This window comes from Lontra canadensis, unplaced genomic scaffold (genome assembly GCF_010015895.1).
Source record: "Lontra canadensis isolate GAN:19392208 unplaced genomic scaffold, GSC_riverotter_1.0 scaffold632, whole genome shotgun sequence".
Classification (NCBI taxonomy): domain Eukaryota; kingdom Metazoa; phylum Chordata; class Mammalia; order Carnivora; family Mustelidae; genus Lontra; species Lontra canadensis.
The window spans coordinates 26,947-41,946 of record NW_022631616.1 but is presented as its reverse complement, the minus strand read 5'-3'; the positions used below and the strand labels follow the sequence as shown (position 1 = coordinate 41,946).

At 42.6% G+C, this 15,000-nt stretch overlaps 1 long non-coding RNA gene across 1 annotated transcript in view; it reads left to right on the top strand.

The window, feature by feature from the left end:
* Nucleotides 1–237: 237 nt before the first annotated feature.
* LOC116863160 overlaps nucleotides 238–15,000 on the top strand; it is a 36,614-nt gene continuing 21,851 nt past the window's right edge. The window contains exons 1-2 of the long non-coding RNA XR_004381776.1: nucleotides 238–341; nucleotides 10,417–10,475. This is a non-coding gene — a long non-coding RNA (uncharacterized LOC116863160). The remainder of the gene's footprint in view (nucleotides 342–10,416; nucleotides 10,476–15,000) is intronic.

Sequence of the window (15,000 nt, the reverse complement as noted above, 5' to 3'; positions counted from 1 at the left end):
GTTTACCATGATCCAGAAATAATCATATTGATTTGGGGACTTTTTCTTGTAAAAGAAAATCACGGAGATTAAATTCCATGGCTCTGTGGATACTGGGTTAACTGGTGACAGCTGAGAGGTGTCCGGAAAAGTGTAGCTTCTCTGTTGGTTGCTCGTTTGTGTGCTGAAGACTTTGTTCAGACTTTGTTTCTTTTATCTGCACTTAGAACAATGATGGTTGTGGTTTGTTTTATTCAGATCAAGTTTTCAGAATCCGACTACTTTGGCAATGTCCTGCAAACCCGCAAGTACTTAGCACAGTCTGATTTCTTCTGGCTGCGAAAAGCGGTTCCAAAAACTGAGTGAGTAAAAACAAACAAACAAAAAAACAAAACAAAAAGAACAAACCAAGGGGTGCCTGGGTGGCTCAGTGGGTTAAAGCCTCTGCCTTCGGCTCAGGTCATGATCCCTGGGTCCTGGGATCAAGCCCTACATGGGGCTCTCTGCTCAGCAGGGAGCCTGCTTCCTCCTCTTTCTCTGCCTGCTTCTCTGCCTACTTGTGATCTCCGTCTGTCAAATAAATAAATAAATAAAATCTTTAAAAAACAAAACAAACAAAAAAACAAACCAAGCCAAACCAAACCCAAACAAAAAAAACCCCGTAAAAACCCGAAAGGGAAAGAAATAAGTGTGCTGGTAGGAAGTGAAGTCTCCTCAGTCAAACTGGGTAATCCCCCCGGGTCAGAGTAGCCGGCTGGCAGGTTACCTTGGTTCGGCCAAAGCGTGTTAGGTTTTGATAACTCTTTTTTCTGATATGATATGAATCACTTCTCCATTCTGATGATGGTTGCCCCAATCCTAGCACCAAAATGATGTAAGAGAGCTTATTAGGATACAGATGTTCAAGTCATTTCTATATGTAGGTATGAATATATGTATATAGAAAACAAGTTTGCCTAGAATTTCACGCTCAAGTAAAAACTTGAGAAGATCTTAAAAAAGAACAAATGCTTAAAAAATACAGTATAGTTACAAATGTAGAAGTAATTATATAATTATGAAGTAACTAGGAGATTTTGTCAAAGTAATAAGTATCAGAGAATGGCTGGCTATATTATTTTTCTCCAGTATAAGTTAGGATTTACCGTCTTTCTTCCCAGCTGCCTGTAGGGACTGTCTCCCTAGGTCAGACATCTTCCCGAGGAACTTTCTGGACCGGGGGCAGCCATGATGTCCTTCCCTAGCAAAATATGTATGATGAAGATAACTGATAGCAGCTAACAATTATTATGTTCACAGTGTGCTAGGAAGTACTTTACCTGTTCTAACTAATTGTATCCTCTCTTCATTTCTGTTAGGTGTAGGTACTATTAATAAATAATACCATCCCCACTTAACAAATGAATAAGAGGCTTATAGTTGAGAAATCCTTCAGCTCAGGTTTAGATTACTTTTTCAAAAATTTGATTACAATATACTTGACAGAGTGTTACGTGTGAGGTTTAGATTTCTGTTTGTTCATTTTGGTTATTGTACTTTGCAATTTCAGAATTTCCATTTGATTGTTTTTTAGTTTCTGTTTCTCTGTTGTGACTTTCTTTCTTTCTTGTCTCCCTCCCCCCTTTCTTCCTTCCTTCCTTTCTTTCTTCCCCCTTCCTTCCTTCCTTCCTTCCTTCCTTCTTTCCTTCCCTTCCTTTCTTCCTTGCCTTTCCTTTCCTTGCCTTCCTTCCTCTCTCCCTCCCTCCTTCCTCCCCCCTCTCTTCCCCTCTCCTGCTCTCCCTTCCCTTACCTTCCTCTCCCCTCTCTTCTTCCTATTCCTTCCTTCCTTCCTTCCCTTCATCCTTTCCTTTCCTTCCACTCTTTCTCTTCCTATTTCTCCCCTCCGCTTCCCTCCTCAGCCCTCCCCTCCCCTCCTCTTCTCTTTCTGTAGGCTCCATACTCAGCATGGAGCCCAACATGGTGCTTGAACTCACAATCCTGAAGATGCTTAACTGATTCAGCCACCCAGGTGCCCCACGATTTTCTATTGGTTGAGTCATTTTCGTTCTATTTACCATTAATTCTTGGAATATAGTTTAATTCTTTGGGCTTATTTATAATGGCTGCTTTCAGATCTTCGCTAACTCTAATACCTGGCTTTGCTCTGTCAGTTTTTATTGACGTTTTTTTTCCTAACACTTTTCTCTCTTCGCATAGCGTAATTTTTTTGTTGTTGAAAATGACATTTTAGATAATATATGGTAACAACTGTGGATTCTGATTTATTTTTCTGAGGCTTTTAAAAAGTAACTTTTAGGGGTGCCTGGGTGGCTCAGTAATATACGCGTCTGCCTTTGGCTCAGGTCATGGTCCCGGGGTCCTGGGATCGAGGCCCACATCGGGCTCCCTGCTTAGTGGAGAGCCTGCTTCTCCATCTTCCTCTGCCTGCCACTGTGTCTACCTGTGCTCTCTCTCTCTGTCAAATAAATAAATAGAATCTTAAAAAAAAAAAGTAACTTTTAGACTGCAGAATCTATCTCCCCCAGAGTATGCAGCTGTGGATGTCTCTGCTCATTTTAAAAATTCTTATTTTTTTATTTTGTAGCTTCTCTTACTTGAGGTTGTCCCTGTGCATAGCTTAGTGCTCAGCCAGGGATTGGGGCAGACCTTGTGCTCAAACACCTCGAGTCTGTAGGGCTTCTGCTCGCTGCCTGTTGATCTGTTCGTGGGCTGCAACTACCTTCCTCCATCAGCCTTAAAGTCTGCTTGCCACTGGGCTCTCTCGAGTCTCCCCTGTGTACTTTCCTAGTGTCCCAGTCAGCCGTGGGTACGGAGTGAGCTGATCTCAGCCTTCTGTGACTCTTTCATTTCCAAGATCTCCCTTTTAAATTTCTGGCTTGTCTGACCATCTTCCCAGTGGGAACTGTAATTTCAGGCTAGTGGAGCTGTGGGTATTCCTTGTCTGTTTTCCATCAAGGTTGCCACTTTTAGCTGACAAAGCTGAAGGTTTTCACCTCCACTCCCAATCAAGTCCACCCCCTGTGGCAGCGAAGCTGCTGGATTTCCAGCCAGCCCTACCTATCTTTTATTTTTTTTAAGATTTAAATAATTTCTTTGGCAGAGAAGGCATGGGGAGAGAGAATGCAAGCAGGGACAGAGGGAGAGGGGGAAGCAAGCTCCCTGCTGAGCAGGGAGCCCAATGTGGGGTTCAATCACAGGACTCCAGGGTCATGACCTGAGCCGAAGGCAGACACTTAACCGACTGAGACACCTTACCTCTCCTGATAGAACTAAGTTCTCACTGGCCAAGCTGGTAGGGGTGGGAGCAGCCCCTGGCAAGAAGGCCACAGACTTCTGTTGTATTTATTCCTAAGTTCTAGCAATTTTTCAAAATAAACATTTTTCAGTGTGTTGTTGACTTTGATGATCAATTCCCAGAGCCCTAAAGTGGTTGTTCGTTGTGATTTTGTCCAGTTTTATTCTTGATTTTTATGGAAAGTATTTGCTGACTTTTTAATATCCTTCTAGCTGGAAACCTGGATCCCATGGCCCAATTTTTTTTTTTTTATGGACCACTTTTTAACCTTGGCTGATATTCTGGTCTCCAGACGTTTTATACTCTCTGGGTCTCTTGTTACTCTCCCTTCCAACTCTCTGCTCTCTTCTAGACTGTAGAAACTCTAGGAAGTGTACCAACCCTTGGTTTAAGCTGTGATTACTGCCTGTCCTTCTTCCCCATGGCTGCCATCTACCAATTCCTGTCCTTTGCCCTTCTAGCCTTCCTACAACACACACCCACAAAGTTAGTTACAACTGTTGGACTTGAAGGAGGGGGCCTACAGCTGAACTATTCCCCTGCCCATCCCTGACTCTAATCAAAAGAACAGAGGAGGTTAGAAGGCTTTCATACATCTCTGGAAATGACAGACAGCTGCATTAAAGCTCTGTATTCCACTGTCCTTGGTTCTCTCCTGTCATCCCAGCATCTCTCCGTCCATCTCTCCTGCTTCACTCCTAACCTCAGTTACTCAATAGACATTTTAGATGTAGGCTTCTAAAAGTAGCTTCTTGAATCTGACAAGTTCAGCAAATGTTTTCCAGTATCCTGATGAGCCATCTACATGTAGTATGGTCGTCACAGATCTCTGTGAATCATCCTGGTTCTTTTTCAGATCTACTTCAGATCAGTTGAGACTCTTCTTGGAATTTGTGGAAAATTCAAGGTATTTTTGTCATCAGTATTTTTCTGAATTTTCAGGCTTTGGGCTTCTCAATATTAGAGATGCTGTCAAAGTAATTCTTTAATTTCAAAATGCGTTTTTCATTTGGCTGTGTAGGAAGGCCTAGGTTGCTAATTGAAAAATCCCTAAATGTGTCCTCTTTAACATCATCCTAAAATACTGATGGACTGTCAGATTCTAATCTAATGGCCTTGACTATTTCTAATATTTTATTTATGCGTTAGAAAAATGCTGGCTGACTTTGTGGGCTTAGGTGAACTGTGTGATCTTGTGTAGTTTCTTCTCTGTTGGAATACCTCTTTCACAAGGACATTAAATTGGTTAATGTTTCTGGAAAGTCTATCTAGCAATGAAAATCAGTGCAATAGCACTAATAGTTTTTTTTTATTTTTTTATTTATTTTAGAGAGAGAGTGCACGTGCAAGCAGAGGGGAGGGGCCGAGGGAGGGGCGGAGAGAGAGAATCTCAGGCAGACTGCCCGGAGTGAAGTGGCTGACCCATGGCTCTGTCTCGTGACTCAGAGATCAGGACCTGTGTGGAAACCAAGTCAGACGCTTCAGTGACTGCACCACCCAGGCGCCTCTCAATAGTACTAATTCTTCTTTCCTCAGACTATATGTGTATTTCAGGGAAAGCAACATTAAGAAATTGGAGATCCTCTTTGTGTAGTAAAGTGATAGGATAGTTAGTTTTTTAAAAGAATTGTTGGGCTGCTCCTTTTCAGGCATCGTAGGAAATTTTAGCTTTGTGATACCCATTGGCTTTAATTGACATCTTTTAGTTTTGAAAATTGATGGGTTAATCTAGTGGGAATGATTTGGGAGTAGCTCCACTACACGAGTTTACTTTGAACAGCACGTCATGATTTTATTTCCACAAAGCCCTGAAATACCGTTTTGCTTCTTTGTGGGTACAGGAGATAAACACCCTTTATCTTTCATTCTCGTGGAATTCATTTCAGCTGAACTAATGTGTATTAAGAAGTTTCTAGCACAGTGGGAAATGTCAGCAAGAATGGAGTTAATTGGGTGGTCATCCCTGAAGGTGCATATTTAGGGGTTGGTTCTCAGAATTGTCACTTCATCAGCTTGCTTAAAAATAGAGGATTTAGTCTACTGCTTGGCTTGAATCAGAAGTAATTTTTTCCCCTTAGCATCCCCTCTCATTGACAGAAATGACTTTAAGTCAGCTTCCCTATTAACTCACTCTCATTTGGCTGTGACCAAACATGTCTGGATCTTCTTTCTCTATCTTTTCAAACATATGTTAAAAATATGGGGTGCCTGGGTGGCTTAGTCAGCTGAGCGGCTGACTCTTGATTTTGGCTCAGGTCATTGATTTCAGGGGATTGAGCCCTGGGATTGAGCCCTGCATCGGGCTCAGTGCTCAGTAGGGAGCCTGCTTCAAGATTCCGTCTCCCTCTGTCCGACCCCCTGCTCTCTCTCTCTAAAATAAGTAAAAGTAAATAACTTTTAAAAATATGTAAAATTACATGAAATGTCTATACAAATTATGGTTTTGCCCATAATTTTTGTTTGCAAAAGCATTATCTATGAAATGGGAAGGATACACTCTATAGGATATTAGAAATAAGGCAATAAATATTCTGTGGTTTTGCCATTTCTGCAACTATCTCTAAGAGTTGATGGGTAAAATGTCAAACTTTAGCCTGATGTGTACATCTCTTTTATATGGTCCATAGAAATTGGGGTACCAATGTCTTTGTCTTTAGACAATTGTATTTCATTATTACTATTATATCCCTTTTGTGTATTCCATTGTCCAGTATCTTTTCATCCCCATATAGTTTCCCTTTGAAATTTTTTTTTAAAGATTTTATTTATTTATTTGACAGACAGAGATCACAAGTAGGCAGAGAAGCAGGCAGAGAGAGAGAGGAGGAAGCAGGCTCCCTGCTGAGCAGAGATCCCTATGCGGGGCTCGATCCCAGAACCCTGGGATCATGACCTGAGCTGAAGGCAGAGGCTTTAACCCACTGAGCCACCCAGGCGCCCCTTCCCTTTGAAATTTATAGGAGGCTTCTTCATACCTTTTCTATCAAATCCTTCCCCAAACACAGAACATCCCAAAGTAGTGGTAAGAATTTAAAGTACTTGAATTTAAAGCTATTTATTTATTCAAGTAGATGTATATATAGCAATACGTCATTTAAATAGATGTACCGATCTTCTGCTCAGTGCATGCCACTTGGACAATAGTCTTAGCACATAAGGAGCTTAAAATCTTGTTGGGAGATAATTTGCATGAACTCATACACTTTCCAGGCTCAGTCAGTTAGCAAATGGTGACCTCCCCGAGTATAAATGCTAGGGGGTGGTGGGGACTGTGGAGAACCTCATTTAAATGAATTCCACTTCAGTCCTTTAAAAGACGGTCATGTTGGGCAAATTAAACATCTTTATGGGAAAATTCAACCCAGTGGCTGCAATGTAATCCACGGACAACCAACTTTTCAATGTTTCATTTATTTACTGCTGTGTAACAAAGCACTCTAAGATTTAGAGGCTTAAAACAACAAGAATTACATCTCTCTCTCTCTCTCTCCCCCCATCTTGTGGCTCTGGCCGGCACTGGGCTCAGCTGGGTGGCTGTTGCTTCCAGTCTTTCATGTAACTGCAGTCAGAGAGTGGCTGGGGCTGGTGTCGTGGGGAGGCTGCTTCTCTCGCATCTAGTGGCTGATGATGGCTGTTGGCTGGAGCATCTCCTGTGGCTTCGTGAACTGGGCTTCTTCACAGCATGCTGATTGAGCAAGAAGCATCAAAGGGCAAGTTCCTGAGAAAGAGAAGCGGAAGGGAGAGTGTTTGTACACCAGGGGGAAGTTGTACTGCCTTTAAATTGCCTAGTTTGGGAAGACCTGTGGTGTCATTTCCATTGCATTTTATGTTGTAGAACCGACTCACCAAGGCTAGCCCATAATCCAGAGGAGAGGAATTTAGGTTCCACTTCTTAATGGGAGGAGTGTGAAAAAAATTATAAACACATATTAAAACCAGGGTTGGTAGCCTTATATTAGAGAATAGTAAAACTGAATGTATAATAAACTTGGCTATAATGAGGAAGGTAGACGCAATATTTAATGGCTGGTTTGGCATGGGCACTGACCAATGAGAAGAAATACTAGTGCCTACAAGTGCTAGGATCTACTGGTGCAGCAGCTTAATATCAGCTCTGGGTATAATCAAGACTCCAGACATAGCACAGAGATAGCAAGAGCTCTGGGAAGTCAAGAGAGGTGAGATCATGTGTATGAAATAGGATGTTTCAGCTACTCCTGCTGAAGCTTCAGAGGCCCCGTCGGGCCCCACCTGATGGTTTGATTTCTTTGTTTTGTCCACCTTTGTCCATCAGCAGTTAAAAACATTTTTCCTGCAGGGACCCTTATCTTCATGTTTTGCAAGTTTGATTGTTGGCTAAAGAGAAGGGGAAGTTGGGAGGGGGAGGGAAAGGGAAGGGATGAGCTCTAGGAATACACCTCATCTTTGGTGCACAGTATGCTTCAGACCAGTGTCATCTAGAGGCCAAGTTCAGAGGCACCTGGATTCTCCTGTCTCGACTCAAACTTCAGGCGTAGGAATGCTGGGTTCTTTGGGTAATGCGTTAATTTTCTGTTGCTGCTGTAACAAACTAACGCAACATTAGCAACTCAAAACACAAACGTACTGTCTCACAGTTCTGGAGGTCAGAAGTACAGGATGGCTTCGCTGCTTTCTTAGATCCAGGTTTCATGAGGCTGGAATCGAAGTGTCAGTGGGCTGGGCTCGTAGCTGGAGGCTCTGGGAAGAATTGTGTTCTGAGCACATTGAGATGTTGGCAACTCCTCCACCTGGTACTTCTAGAACTGCCATCCCTACTTCCTTGCTGGCTGTCAGTTGGGAGCTGCTGTTCCCTTCTCGAGACTTCTCTCTGGTCCTTGCATGATGGCCCCTACATCTCAGCCAACAACAGCATGTCGGATCCTTTTGACTCTTGGAATCTGATTTCCTCCATTGCATCTCTGGATTCCAGCCAAGGAACAGTGTCAGCTTTTAAGGACTAGTGAGAGATTGGGCCCACCTGCATATCCAGGATAATCTCTCTGTTTTGAACTTTACCCTTAATTACATTTGCAGTGTCCTTTTTGGGATGTAATGTATCCTATTCATAGGATCCAGGGATTAGGACATGAACATCTTTTGGGGAGCCCTAATTCTACCTACTATAAGGAGTGATGTTAGGGCAATGAAGGGGCTTTTGCCTTCACTTACTTCCTCAAGAAAGTAAACCAGTCAGTAGGTTTGTTTGCTAAACACTAGCGCTTATTGAAATACTATTCCTAAGCCTGAAGGCAAAGAGTACGCATTTTATGGGAAGGAGTATAGGTTTCAGTTTTGACTAGAGGAGGCACTCGTTTTCTTGATATCCAGGAATGTGTCCAGTATGATACAATGTTTAAGAGAACTGGTTTGGGGGAAAAAAAAAAACTGGCTTGAACTCAGACTGGACCTTATGCAGGTATGTAATGCTTGTTAAGTCTCACTGTCCTCGTCTATGAGATAGGCCAATAATTTCTATAGTTGCTGTGGGGAAGAAAACCTGAGGAATAGGGCATGCTTAGGGCATTGTGAGCGCTCAGTGAAGGTTTGCTGCCGCTGCTACTACCACTAATGAGAATAACACCGTGACCTATTTGTAGACTTCTTTATACGGAGAAGGTATGTGTGGATCAACAAGAATCAACACTTGGACTTCCTACCAGTTTCATATTAGTCTGACATAAATTATTAGCTTGTTGTAATTCTCCTATTAAATATAAACTACTAAAATGATTGTTCCGAAAAGGGATTTATACGAGTTTATTTTGAATAATTTAGCTTCAGATAGCTTGGTTTTCATCCTAAAGGGCAGAAACTCACTGGCATCTAAATTAGGGGTCCGCACACTGCAACTTGGGGGCTAAATCTTGCCTAATGCCTGTTTTCTTATGGCCCGTGAGCACAGAGTGATTCTGAGAGATAAATATTTGCAGTCGATTGAAGATAGGAAGCACTAACCTCGAATCCCAATTAAGCAAAAATGTTATTCTGCCTCAGAAGAACTCCATTCTTCTCATTAATGGCCTGCCTTAAAAAAATTGTACTCAGTTATAACATTTTTAATTTCATCAATATCATTTTGTGGAAGCTTTGCTCCTACGCTAGAGGTGCCTATATAACATCTTGGATTCTTGCCTCTTTGCCTGCAAAATGCCTAAATGTTTACCATCTGACTCTTGACAGAAAAAACTTGCCAAGCCCTACTCTAAGTAATGTATGCATTTCAAATGGAATGTAGGCTCTTTATAGCCGGAAAATACTCCCAAGACCTCTTAATGCAGTACCTAAATTTTATAGCCAAAACCACACCCCAGGAAGGTGGGCAGCTGTTGCAACACAACTCGGCGACTTAGTGATAGAGGCAGGACAAGCCATTAGATCTGGAGCTTACATCTGTGAACTCAGGGGCGCCTGGGTGGCTCAGTCAGTTGAGCATCAGCCTTCAGCTCAGGTCATGATCTCAGGATCCTGGGATCGAGCCTCTCCTCGGGCTCTCCTCTCAGTCAGTGGCAAGTCTGCTTCTCCCTCTCCCTCTATGATTTCTTTCACTTTCTCTCTCTCTCAAATAAATAAATAAAAATCTTAAAAAAAAATAAATCTGTGAACTTGCGCCTGGAGCAGGCAGACCCTCTGGGCAGCATGGTCATGCTCTAGTCATGTCTCTCTACATGGGCCTCTACGCTGTCATCAATCTAAAACCTCTAAAGGACCATTCAGAGGTGATGCCTTGTCGAAACTTAGCTGTCCCATGGACCCATTGAGCAGGGCCTGCCGAACATCAGCTTGTTGCTCTTTCCATCTCTTGGGAGAGCCCTCTAGATTCTAGAATTTCTCCTTAAAGCTATTTCAGAAGCACCGGTGCTGACTTTTTCCATTACATTAGGAGGAGTGAATAACCAGGCATATGGTCATATATTCTCATTGAACCCTGTTCAATTTAGGACGAGATTGTTCACTGCACGGAGCAATAACCCTAGACTGAGGTGAGAAGTTGCCCATATACCCCACTTCCCCATTGTTCCCTGGTTGTTTGCTAATGAGTCCTGCCACATCGTGTTCATTCTTGCTGCCCTTCTGCATGGATCATGGTGATTGCCTGGTGGTATTTGCTTCTCTTTCTACAGGTGGTTCACAAATCCAACAACCGTCAACGCCTTCTACAGTGCGTCCACCAACCAGATCCGTGAGTACCCAGCTTCTTGTCTCCTTGTTAACCTGGCACGGAGTGGAAGGAACCCTTCCCTCCCTATGATTTCTTTATTGCCTTCCAAAAGTGATCAGGTATGTTGGTGAGCACACTTTCCCTTCTTCTCCCCATGTGCCGGATTTTCCTCTCTCCCTTCACCTTATTGAGTCAACAAACAAACAAACAAAAGGCAATAAATAAAACACAGTGCAGTTGCCCATGAAAAGGAGCAAGCTTCCACTTTCCTTTCAACAGGATCTTAATGATTTTGTCCAAACCATGTGTCTTTTTCTAGGATTTATGGGAAAAACAAGTGGTAGCTGGGCTGATGACAGAACCTGAGGGGGTTAGCTATAAAGAAAAGTCCTAGGGGGCCCCTGGGTGGCTCAGTGGGTTAAAGCCTCTGCCTTCCGCTCAGGTCATGATCCCAGGGTCCTGGGATCGAGCCCCGCATCAGGCTCTCTGCTCAGCAGGGAGCCTGCTTCCTCCTCTCTCTCTGCTTGCCTCTCTGCCTACCTGTGATCTCTATCAGATAAGTAAATAAAATCTTAAAAAAAAAAAGAAAAGTCCTAGGATGTAAAGTCTTAGCTTGCTTTTATTTACATGTGTTGAGTAGATAAAATTATAAATGCCGTGATAAATTTAAAAAATAACTAAAGATCAGATTAAATAAAAAATGTGACAGCACCAAGTGTTGGCAGCAGGGACACATGTACTTACACTGGTGGAAAGGTAAATTGGTTTGCCAGCTTTGCAGAGCCGTTGGCAATGCCTGGAGAAGGGCAAGATGTCCATGCCTGTCTCTGACCACCATTTGCACTCTTGGCGTGGGCCTCAGTGTGGTGTTTCTCAGTGTGGTCTTGGGACCAATGGCAATGGCATCGTGGGGGAATTTGTTAGAAATGCAAATTCTTGGGCCCCATCTTAGGTCTATGTTAAAAAAAAACCCTGTAGGGCTTAGAAATCTATTTTATTTAGGCTTCTAGGTGACTCTGCATAGCTTGAGAACTATAGCCGAGAGGTCTCCCCTGAGGAGGCCCACGTGAGAATGCTCATACCGGTGTCGTTCATAATAGCAGAAAAAGGGGAGTAACCTATGTGTCCCTCTGCAGGAACATGGCTCAAATGTGGCATGTTCACCCAAAGGAATTCCAGGTAGCAGTGAATAATGAAGGGCCTAGAGCAACATGTATTAATGAGGATAAAGTTCATAAATATTGGTTGGATGGGGAAAAGGACAACTGGGGAAAATATATCGAGTATGATACCATATAAAAAAGTTGAAGAGCGTGCAAAAACACTTCTATATATTGTCTGGAGGTATAGCCTTTTGAGTGAAAGTATGAAGACATTCATGAGAGCGACAGACATTTGAGTTCAGGTTGGCAGTGACCTGTCGTGGGAAGGGTGGGCTGCTCCTGCTCGTGCCCTGGCTGGTCTCTCCTCCCTCCTGCATTTCTCATCTTTACTCCCTCGTGTGGTGATAACATCTAATCTCACACTTTTAAGCACATCTCGGTGCACTTTGTTGAATGTGGGGGATGGAACTTATAAAGACTTGCTGCCCTTGGCCACAGGGCCATCTCCTCCTCACTAGATATCCGCCATAGCCTCCTCACTGGTCTCCCTGCTTCTGTCTGTATTCCCCTTCAAGTTGTTCTAAATCTAATCTTGCAGACATTTAAAGATGTTTTACAGTCATCTCAGGTCTCTCCTTTGCTCAGAACTGGTTATCAGCTTCCCTTTGCATTTAGAATAAAAGCCAAACTACTTGTAATGGCCCTCAAGCGTCTTACTGCTGTCTTACGTCACCTTGGCTCCTGCCACACTGGCCTCCCTCCTGTTTCTAGAACACGAGACTCTTCTCTCATAGCATTTATACGAGAGGCTGTCTGCTTTGGAAAATTCCCCAGGTGATCTGCATGGTTCATGCTCCCATTTCCTTTAAATCTTTGCTTGAATGCCACCTTCTCAGTGAGGGGCCCTGCCTGCCCTCTGTAGGTCCTCCCTGCCGCCCCTCATCCCAACAGGGCTCCCTGGCCAGACAGGACAGCTCTGGAGCTCTGAATGCCAACTCCCAGCAGGCACAGCTCGTTAGAGTCGCCCTTGTGTGGCTACTTTTGGGAATGGCAGTCTCTGAAGGACTGGTCTGAGAACATAATAAATAGAAGGAAACAAGCAGATGGTGGTAATTTTGGATTTCTATATTAATTTGTATAATCAAATAAGTTGTTAAATATTTTGAATGTCACTCCTTCCTATAGAAATACTCATTATTATGAAAAGACCGTTGCTTTCTTTTCCCCGCAGTGTCATTGCCGTATAATTGACAGTGTGTGTATGTAATATGTGCACCGTGATGTTTTCATATAGCTCCAAACTGAGAACTAAGACCCATATCTTACATAGGAACTAAAGATATTTGAGATTTTACTTTGTTTTATTTTATATTATTTTATTTTATTTATTTTTTTGGAGCGAGAATGAGTGGGGGAGGGAGGGGTAGAGGCAGAGGGAGAGAATCTTAAGCAGGTTCCATGCTTGGCATGGAGCCTGGAGCCTGATGTGGGGTTTGATCTCACAATCCTGAGATCATGACCTGAGCTGAGATCAAGAGTTGGACACTTAACTGACTGAGCCACCCAGGTGCCCCAAGATATTTAAGATTTTAACTTTTAACTACTATTTATAATAATTATATATTAATTATAATAGTTGGAATAACCTATTATGCAATGGACAATTCTTTAGATTATCCTTTGCCCTAAAACCCCCCACTTTTTATTTTATTTGTTTATTTATTTTAAAGATTTTACTTATTTGAGGGTAAGAGAGCTTGAGCAGGGGGTGAGGGCAGAGCGGCAGTGAAAAGCAGAGTCCCTGCTGAGTAGGGAGCCTAACACGGGACTCAATCCCAGGACCCTGAGATCATGACATGAGCCGAAGGCAGATGCTTAACCCACTGAGCCACCCAGGCCACCCCCTTTTTATTTTGAGCTACTTCTAAACTTACTAAAAAGTTACAAAACCAGGACACGGAGTTTCCATTTATCTTTTAGTCAACCACCCCAATGTTAGCACGTAACTATAGTGCAATGATCAGAACCAGAAAATTAACATTGCTATAATACCATTAATTAAACTGAAGGCCTTAGTGAAATGTCACTAGTTTTGCCAATTACATTCTTTTTCTGTTTCAAAATCCGGTCGAGATCCCACATTACATTGAGTCATTATTTCTTCTTAGTCTCCTACAGAGTATAATAGTTCTTTAGTCTTTGTCTTTTAGGACTTTGAAACCTTTGAAGAGTACTGGTCAGTTAGTTTGTGGAAGATCCCTCAGTTTGTGTTTGTCTAGTGTTTTTACGTGATCAGAGTGAAGCTAATGCATTTGGGGCACGAATGTCACAGAAGTGATGTTGTGTCCTCCTTAGTGCATCATATCATCGAGTTTACGCTATCTGTGTGTCTTCTTGCTGGTGATGTGACGTGACCCTCGATCACCTGGAGAAGGTGGATTCTGCTGGGTTGCACCACCATAAAGCTGCTTTTCCCCCTGCCTGATGAGGTGGCAATATCTTGGGAACTATATCTCTGAGACTGCATGTATCCTCTTTCTCACCAGTCTTTCCCTCACTGATTTTAGCATTCATTATTAAAAACTTGTAAGCAACGAGTGTCCCTGCACTGTTTGCTCAACGGAAATTTCCATTTCTTCCCTTTCACATTTGTATTGCTGTGAATTCTCTTTTAAGGAAGGGACTGTCCATTCACCCATGGGTATTTATTTTATTCTGTGGGTTCTAATCCAATACTCTGAATCTCTGTGTCATTGCTCAGAGTGTTCAGTTCTGGCCACGAGGAGCTCTCTGGATTTGCTGCAAGGATCTTGCATCACAGTGCTCCTCAACTTGCTTTTCGGTAATTGAAGCAGATGCCTTCCTAGCTCCTTGAGCTAGTGCGTTCTCTCTGTTTCTGGAGCAGGCAAATAAGTCCTTCTCTTAGCCTGGATCCCAGCTGCCCAGCTTTTCTGTTAGGAGCTTTCAGACTTGACTCATAGAACATTTCTTCCAGATGGGGTCCAGAAACCAGCAGGAATCAGACTGGGTCCAGTGGAGAATAAAACCTGACCAGTCAGGGTTCATCTGGGTCCAGAAACTGCCCAGATTTGGACTAGATTATCCATTTTAAAAGATGTTTTATTATGTGATATTTGGTACGTGCCAAAGAATATACGTAACATGTTAAAACGTATAAATTATATTCCTATGAACCTCCCACCCAACCTAGAACTAGAACATTCCTGATATCATTGCATCTGTCCATGCTTCTCCCCATCCCATTCATCTTGTTCACTGTAGAGGTAACTACTTTTCTGATATTCATGTTTATCATTTTCTTTTTTTTTTAAATAAAATTTAAGCCATTTGTTTATTTTTATAGCATGATAAACTAGTATCATACTGCATGCAGTGTAAAGCCGCTTTGCTTTTTAAATCTATATGTTATTAAGATTCATCCA